Genomic DNA, 9452 nt, shown 5'->3' with positions numbered 1-9452 from the left:
TTGGATTGCATACAGTGGGCATTATGTAAACTCAGTGCATTACCAATCCCAGGTTTCCCCTCCCCCTCTATCCTTTTTCTGTACCTTCACCTGTCTGTGTAGGTGCTTATAGGATGCAGCTGAGGATCTAGACTGCATGAGTCCAAATCCTGGTTCTACTGCTTGTGGCCTTGGGCAAGATGGGTAACTGTCTTGTGTAACAGCATATATAAAAATGGAGATAATAATAGTGCCAACTTCATTGGGTCAGTGTGGGATTCAAACAACGTGATGAATGTCATGCTTAGAAAACAAATGTTGGGCTCTCATCAAGGTTAATAGTTACCAATTATTCCTAGTCACACTTTAACTTGAGGCCTTCTATCCCCTTCCTCTTCTGAAGCTTCAGTTTCTACTCTGGCTTTTCCCATCAACTTTTTTCTATGCACAAATCTCCCACTTCAGAAGATAAAAAATTCTTTCCTGATCCCTTACACTTCTTTAGCCACAGGCCAATCTTGTTTGCTCCACTTTATAATTACTATTTAAACAAGTTATTTATGCCATTGTCATCATTTTCTATGGTTGCACTCCTCAATCCCTTTTAACCTAGCATCTCCCATTCTTGCATACACTTCCCCTTCCTGAATACCTTAAAATACAATGGTCATTCATTCTGTACTTAATTTGCTTTAAGTTGAATTTGATGATGCGACAAAATTCTCTCTCTCTTTCTCTCTTCTATTGTCTGAGATTTTGTGGATCTCCTGCCTATCTGATCATTTAGTCCCTGCATCTCTTGCAGCTTCCTTTTCACTTATTTTCTGAGGTCCTCAAGGCTCTGAATCTTCATTCACTTCCCCACCAATTGCACCTGCTTCCCTCTCTCAGTTTGCACAACCACCCTATCACCACATACATTCTATTAATTGTCTCTCAAATCTATGTATTTTAACTTATCTCCACTGTCATCATCGTTGAGTTCACCATCATCTTTCATCATTTTGTATAACAGCCTGATAACTGGGCTTTCTATACCTCTAATCTTATCATCTTTGATCTCAGTTTTATTTTAAAAATTCAGTTTGGACCAGTCCTTTACCTGCCTAAATCTCCTATATATATCACTTGTCAACTCCCTTAGAAAATGTTGTCTCCCAAACTCTAATATGCCCATAAAGCTTTAAGACCTGTCTCTTGCCTACCCCTCTGGCTTCAAGTCTCACCCCTTCTTCCATCGCTCTCCTGAGCCAGGCACAATGGGCTTTAGTTTCTCAATGTTTTGATATTTATTCTTCCCAGAACTTTGAGCATGCTAGACCCTCCATGTAGAACTTTCCTATTATGTTCTTCAGTCTAGTTGGCTATCCCATTATTTCCTACAATAGCATCTTTCTGTAACACATTTTTGTTTTAAAATCTGCATCCTATTGTCTGTGTCCATGAGTTTTTTCTTTTTCTTTTGCTTAATTCCTTCACCCTACTCACTTTTTAAATGTGGATTCCCTTGATTATCAGTGAAGTTGAACTTCTTATCATTTGTTTAATGACCTTTCTTGAGTCATTTTCTTATAAATTCTTAGTTTATATGATTTTCCCATGCATCATTTTTCTCTTTCTTATTATCACATTATGGATCACATATATTATATGACATATTCTATACATATATTTTGGTTTGGCCAAGTTCTCTTTTTTTGTTTTTTTGTTTGTTTCTGTAAGATGGCTCTTATAGTGTAGGGGCACCAAATATTTCCTGTAAAAAGTTTCAAAGGTCTGCTAAATATGTAAATATGTAGAGGTTTCAGATGTTCTTTGTAAGAAGTAGAAAGGACTTGCTAAAAAGCCTTGGAGAGAGGAATGTAGGGAGGAGTGTTGTAGCAATTGGTGATTTACAAGCTAAAAGGACCTCAGCCTCTATCACGTCGGAATGTGTTAGAGACCAGCTCAGGGTCTGTCCGAATGGCCAGCAATCATTAAAATCTTTTGCTTATTTTATACACTGCTTCAGAGTGTTCAATCTTGCCTATGTCGCCATAACAGTAGTGCTTAGTTGTCTTTAATTTTATTTGAAACAATTTTGTTAGATTGTATTGTGACACTATCATATCAGCATGCATTTAAAAAAAAACATCAAACTGGTAAATTTTGGGGTAGCTATTTTAATATTGAAGATGGAAGAAAATAATGCAACATTTTCAGCATATGTGCTTTATTAATTCAAGAAAGGTAAAAACACAACTGAAACACAAAAAAATGTTTGTGCAGTGTATGAAGAAGGTGATGTGTGACTAATTGAATATGTCAAAATTGGTTTGTGAAGTTTTGTGCTGGAGATTTCTCACTGGATGATGCTCCAAGGTTGAGTAGAGAAGTTGAACTTGATAGCCATCAAATTGAGACATAACTGAGAACAATTAATGTTATACCACGTGAGAAATAGCCGACATACCCAAAATATCCAAATCAATGAAGTTATTGGTGAAAATGAAAAATGTGTCTTTTATTTTACAGATGAAACCATATGAACTTTTTGGCCAACCTGATACATGGAAAAATAATTGTCTATGTCTTATATACCTTCACATGCACAGTACATATTTAAATAGCTATTGAATAAAAGAATGCTCCTCATTTTAACTTAAGCTCATTTTTCTTCTTTGGTTTAAATGCTTTGATATGTATAATGACTACTTGTAAGTGCCAACTTGACTGGGCTGCCCAGATATTTGGATAGCTTAGAGAAGGTATTTTGGATGAGTTTAATATTTAAATCAATAGATGGAGGAAAGTAGATTTTTCTTCCTTATATATGTGGGCCTCATCCATTTAGCTGAAGGTCTGAATAGAACAAAACAAACAAACAAAAAAAAACCCCGAACCTTCTCAGAAAAAGGAATTCCTCCTGCCTTCGAGCTGAAACATGTTTTGTTTTTCCTTCCTGTCTTCAGACTCAAACAGAAACATCAGCTCTTCCTCGGTCTGGAGCCTGCAATTCTTAGGACTAGAGGTACACCTTTGGTTCTTTTGGGTTTCCAGCTTGCAGACTCTCCCTGAGGATCTTAGGACTTGTCAGCCTCCATAGTCATGTGTGCAAAATCCCTTTCTAGCTATCTATCATCTATCTGTCTATCTATCTCTCAAATCTATCATCTCTTCTTGGTCTATTTTCTCAGGAAAACCCTGACTAATACAATCTTACAATAATATTTGAGCTTGGAAATATAGCAAAAGGTCAATCAGATTTATAAATTATAAAACATAACTATTTACCACCTGTGACTAACAGCAATTTTCTAAATTTAACTAATTTTGAATTCTTTTTCTCTGTTCAAAAGTTGCCAAAATCCAGAAGGCCATCAGCAAAAACAATGATGAAAATCAAGAAGCATAGGAAGCTACAAACCAGGACTTCTGGCCAAGATGGAGGCATAAACCGACACGCTCTGTCTCCCTCTACAACTAAGAAGGATTACAGCTAATGCAAAACTAAAAATAATAATAAGTTCCTGAAAATAAAGGTACGTGGAAGTCCAACGTATGTAGTCATAAACAAGTGGTGCTCGTCTGGACGGGTAGGAAGTGCGAGCCCGAATCTGAGAAAGATCAAACTGTGCTGGAGGGGGCAGCCGCAGCGGTGAATGGCAGGACCTGGTGAGCAGATGCCTGTGTTTGGGGGGGAGGAGAGAGGCGTCTGGGGGCCGCCCTGGCTGCAGACCAAATCCTTCGGCTTGCAATTCCAACAGCAGAGAGGGCAGAACACGTTGGGAGGCGGCCCTGTTCGCCAGCCAAGAGTAAGAGCGGGAATCCATCTTGGACCCCCGCCCCCACGCAAAGCGCCACAGGGTGGTGATAAAGGTTGCCTGGTTGTGACAAGCACACAGGGATTTGCCCAAAACAGTGTAGGAGGTGTGACAGTGCCCTACCCAAGAGGGAAAGGTAAACAAAACAGAATGACAAAATTAATGATTGAAATACCAATCACACAGCTAATGAAAAAACAAATAAAAGCCTTGACTGAGGAACAAATAGCGAATCTTTTGGAAGCTCAGTTTAGAGCCATAGTTATAAGACAGCTTAGCTTACAGACCTAACAGCAGGGCTGAATCAAGACTGGGAAGGAATAGAGGCTAGCCCTGCTGAAATGAACAAAAATACATACAAGAGAAATGATGAGGAAGGGAAAGCCATGGATCAAATCAACAAATCGGTACATAGGGAGGGAACAAACAGTTAAGCAGTGCAGAAAGAGGAAATGAAGAGTGAGGAATATGACGAGAGGCTCAGAAACCTCTGGGACAGCTATAAGAGAATGAACATTCAGGTTATCGGATTGCCAGAGGGTGAAGAAGAAGAATTAGAAATAGAAAAATTATGTAAAAAAATAATGAAGCAGAACTTCCCTAACTTGGGGAAGGAGGTGAACTTACAGGTCCAAGAAGCACAGAGAGTTCCAGATAGACTGGACCCAGGGAGGACCACACCAAGACACATTATCATCAAAATGTCAAAAAGTAAAGATAAAGAGAGAATCTTAAAAGCAGCAAGACAGAAGAGAAGAATCATGTACAAAGGGGTCCCAATTAGACTATCAGCTGATTTCCCAAAGGAGACTTTATAGGCAAGAAGGGACTGGCAAGAAATATTCAAAGTAATGAAAATCAAAAACCTACAACCACGATTACTCTAGCCAACAAAACTCTCATTCAGGATAGAAGGGCAGAGAAAGTGTTTCCAGGACAAAGTAAGACTGAAGGAGTTTGTTAGGTCCAAACTACTGTTATATGAGATGTTAAAGGGACTTGTTTAGAAGAAGGAGGATCAGGACAATGAACATTAAAATGAAAACTGTATTACAACAACCAACAGCAGAAGCTAGGGAACTGAGGCAAGGGCAAACTAAGTAGGCAACAAAAAGGGAAAAAGAATTATAGGTAAGGGGAGCATTTCGGGGGGGGAGGTCAGTGGGGAGGGGGAGGGGGAAGAGGGAGGGAGATGGTGCAGGAATTGGGAAGCATAGTGGGAGGGAGTGGAGTGAACAGGAAGATGTTGAAAAGAACTATATGCAGGACCAATGGGCATGAACTAAGGGAGGGAGACAACTGGAGGGAGGGGGGAACAGGGGGAAAGGAAATTGGGACAACTGTAACAGCATAATCAATAATAAAAAATTTTTTTAAAAAGCTACAAACCAGTCAATTCAATGTTTTTTTTAAAGTATATTTTATTGATTATGCTGTTACAGTTGTCCGAATTTCTTTTCCCTTTGGCCTCTCTGTCCAGTGACCCACTTCCTTCCAGCAATCCCACCGCCCTTAGTTCGTGTTCATGGGTCATGCATATAAGTTCTTTTGTTTCATCATTTTCAATATTATTCTTAACATTCCTCTATTTTGTACCAACTAATTATGCTTCTTAATCTCTACACCATTTCACCATTTCCCCATTTCCCCCTCCCAGCTGATAACCCTCCAATTGATCTCCATACCTATGATTCTGTTCCTATTCTGGTTGTTTGCTTAGTTTGTGTTTGTCTTTGTTTAGGTTCTGTTGTTGATAGTTGTGAGTTTGTTGTCATTTTAATGCTCATAGTTTTGATCCTCTTTTTCTTTAATAAGTCCCTTTAACATTTCATATAATAAGGGTTAGGTGATAATGAACTCTTAGTTTTACTTTGCTCGGGAAGCACTTTATCTGCCTTTCCATCCTAAATGATAGCTTTGCGAGATAGAATAATCTTGGTTTTAGGTCCTTGTTTTTCATCGCTTTGAATATTTCTTGCCAGTCCCTTCTTGCCTACAAGGTTTCTTTTGAGGAATCAGCAGGTGGTTTTATGGGAACCCCTTTGTAGGTAACTGTCTTCTTTTCTCTTGCTGCTTTTAAGATTCTTTATCTTGAACCTTTGGCATTTTAATTATGATGTATCTTGGTGTGGTCCTCTTTCATTCTAGCTTGTTTGAGACTCTTTGTGCTTCCTGGACTTGTATGACTATTTCCTTCTCCAAATTTGGGAAGTGTTCCTTCATTACTTTTTTACACAACTTTTCAACTTTTTGCTCTTCCTTTTCTCCTCCTGGCACTTCTATGATGCAGATGTTGGCACGTTTAAAGTTGTTCCAGAAGTTCCTAAACCTCTTTTTTTTTCTTTCCAATTATTTTTTCATTCTCAACTGGTTAACTGTTTATTTCTTCCTTATGTTCCAATCATTGATTTGAACCCTGGCTTCTTTCCCTTCACCTTTGGTTTCATGTGGATTTTCCTTCGTTTCACTTAGTTTGGTCTTTACTTCTTCCCTTCTGCATTTGCCATACTCAAGCATATCTGTTAAGTCTGTGAGCATCTTTATCACCAGTGTGTTGAACTCTGCTATCCCCTCATTGCTTAGTTCTCCCACTGGAACCTTGATCTGTTCCCTCTTTTGGGCCATACTTCTCTGTCTCCTCAACTTGACAGGATCCTGTGTTTGCTTCTGTGTCTTAGGTAGAGCTGCTGCACCTGTTACTTTGTAAGGGGCAGAGCCTTAGGTATTTGTCAGTACGGGGTGAGCCATTTCACCACGTTTGGATGCTGTATGTGTGGGAGGGGACTGAGAGGGAACAATGCCACCTGCTTAGCACTTGCCTCTTTTCTAGGCACTTCTCCTTCTTCCTGTATGGGACTGGCACCTCTCTAGCTATTGCCCTGGTTGTGATTCCCAGAGTGGGTGGGTCTGTAGATGTTCTAGGACCATGGGGGCCCTCTAAATGAATGGACTCTGCTGAGAGACTGGCAATTTCCTCCTCTGCCCCAACCCAACTGGTTTTCACAGTCAGAAGTGATGAGGCTTTATTTCCCACAGCACTGGAACCATGAGCCACGTGGTCTGGTCTGGTGCTGGTAGTGCTCCCCAGTTGTCCCCCCCTACTTCTTAAAATGTGTGACCGTGCTTTCCACTGGATGGTCACAGCCACTATTTCCGCCACCACCACACCATGTCCTCTCCAAACCTCCTACCTGATTTGATGAGTATTTCTTCTTTATACCTTTGTTTGTTGAACTTCCATGCAGCTCTGTTTTCTGGAACTTCTGATTGTCTCCAGTTTTAAGATAGTTGTATTCTTTCTTAGTTGTGTAGAGAGGCAGCATGTCTACTGACACCTCCATCTTGGCTGGAAGTCCTCCCAAATCAGTCTTTAGGAGAGTAAAAATACACTGCCTCTAGTGCATGTGAACATTAGGTTTTTTAAACATTTATATTTCAGAAACAATGTTTTAAAGAGTATTTAAGTTCTCTAAATAGTATGCAAATTAAAAAAAACCAACAACTATAATGTAGCTATACTCTCTTAGAGAACAATCTGACAATCTGAATTCAGTGCCTGGAAAACAAAGTTGCTGAGCAGAGGAAGGAAGAATTTAAGAAGATTGAGCAATTCCTACCTTTTTCTAGGCACATATTGGGTCTTCTTTATGTTTCATAAATAAATATCTGTTGAAATCACATGTTGCCACCTGATGACATTCCTAATTCTTGCTTCCTCTATTAAATTATGTCTGACATGAGAATTCAAATAAGTTCATCAATAAATAATTTTTTGAGTACCTGCTCGATGCCAGGTTCTTTGCTAAATGTGGAGAAAACCCAGAGAATGACATATGTCTGCTCCCAATAGAAGAAAGTAGGAAAATAGGAGGAACAAAAGAAATGAAGGATGAATTCAATGGCAATATTTCTGTTCTTCACTCTACTTGCCTTCATTGTTCTCTAAGTAATTTTCAGGACTGATTATGGAGAATGAGAATAGCACTGACATATGCCATTTATTTGTATTTGATGTGTACAGGAGCATAAAGAGAATCACTGGCTTAATGGTAGTTCATTTTGATAAAGAAAAATTTTATTGAAATAATGATGTGACTCAGTTGCTAAAAAAGCTAATAATGAATTAATGCTGCTCTCTATTTTCAGAAACAAAGTGATCAAGGTAACTACAGTTTTACAATTGCATACTTTATTATATATTGCTGAAAGATCTTGGGTATTTAGCCTAAAGTAAGACAATTAAGACATACTTGGAAATTTTCTTCAAACTTTTGGTCCTCTGTTTATGGATGAAAAACTTGCAAAAATGAGTGAAAGCTACAGATATGGTCTCATTGTTTGGAACTTTCTAGCAACTAAAGTTATAGAACAAAGAAATAGGTTGGCATGGTGATCAGGGTAAATGCAATGACCTTTATCATTGAAAGGGATCAAGAAGAGGATGGACAGACACACCTATTAAAGATGATCTGGAAGGAATGATTCTATTGGCTGGCAGGTGAATTAGATGACCTTTGGTTATGTATCCAAGCTCTAAAGTCCCATGATACTGGATTTCGATTGAGTATTAGACTGTTTCCCTGCACATGGGTAGACATTTCAATGACAAATTATTAAAACTTTTACAAACATGTCTACTAACATTGTTACATAAAAAATACACTCAGAAATTTCATTACATTAATATCAACATAATAAAATATGCATTTTGGTACCCAACCTAATTTAGGATGTACAGTATTTCATGAACATCAAATTTTCATTGTAATTCAAACATTACATGGTATAAACACCTAGAACAACATTAATAATATGAATTATTTTAGCCATAGAAAAACAACACACAAGTTATCCAAGGCTGTTGAATACTATCCCTTTCACTAGATTTTATTCTGCCTTTATTATTCTTTTGTTTCTATTTTGTTTTATTTGCTAAAAACATTATTATAAGTAAGTACAATGATAAGTTGTGTTAAACTCTTGCTTCTAAGTACTTGAAATCTGAGTGCTTGTTCTGATGCACTCCCAGGAACTCTTATTTATTTTTATTTCCTGTCTTTTTTTGTTTCTAATAAAAGGTTAAGACTAAAATAATCTTTCTTCAGAAATTTACAAGAACATATTTAATTTGGTTTTTGTCCCTAAAAGTAAGTGGGCAATCAAAATGATATGATACAAATTTCCTGCATGTCCCTCTCAATATTATTTTTCCCCAACAAGGACTTTTCAAATATTTAAAGTTTTGAATTAAGAGCTTGTGAGATTACTTTATTTTTATCATGGATATTAATAATATGTTAATAAAATGTCTTGTATGTAATACAAATGTCTGTTGGAATCCCACCAAAAGCATGGCTAACTTTCTCATTACAGTAGTCTCTTTCTCTATAGTGGTTCACTTATCATGGCCTCACTGTATCACGGGATTTTAAAAAATATATTTAATTATTTATAACGGATTTTTCACTATATCGCGGGATTTTGCAGTACTGTATACGTATGTTGTTAAAGTTACATAGGTTTAAGAGTGTAGAATATGTTTAAGAACATAAGTAGTGTTTATAGAAGTGTGGAAAAGGTTAATAAGGGAGTGGGGAAGGTTAATAAGGGACTGTGAATGGTTTATAAGTGTGTGGGAAGGGTTTATAAAGCCTTAAAATATATATAAAT

The sequence above is a fragment of the Furipterus horrens genome, unplaced genomic scaffold, assembly GCF_987537825.1.
Source record: "Furipterus horrens unplaced genomic scaffold, mFurHor1.1.pri manual_scaffold_9, whole genome shotgun sequence".
Lineage (NCBI taxonomy): Eukaryota > Metazoa > Chordata > Mammalia > Chiroptera > Furipteridae > Furipterus > Furipterus horrens.
The sequence above is the reverse complement of the archived record's forward strand: the minus strand, read 5'-3'. Positions refer to the sequence as shown.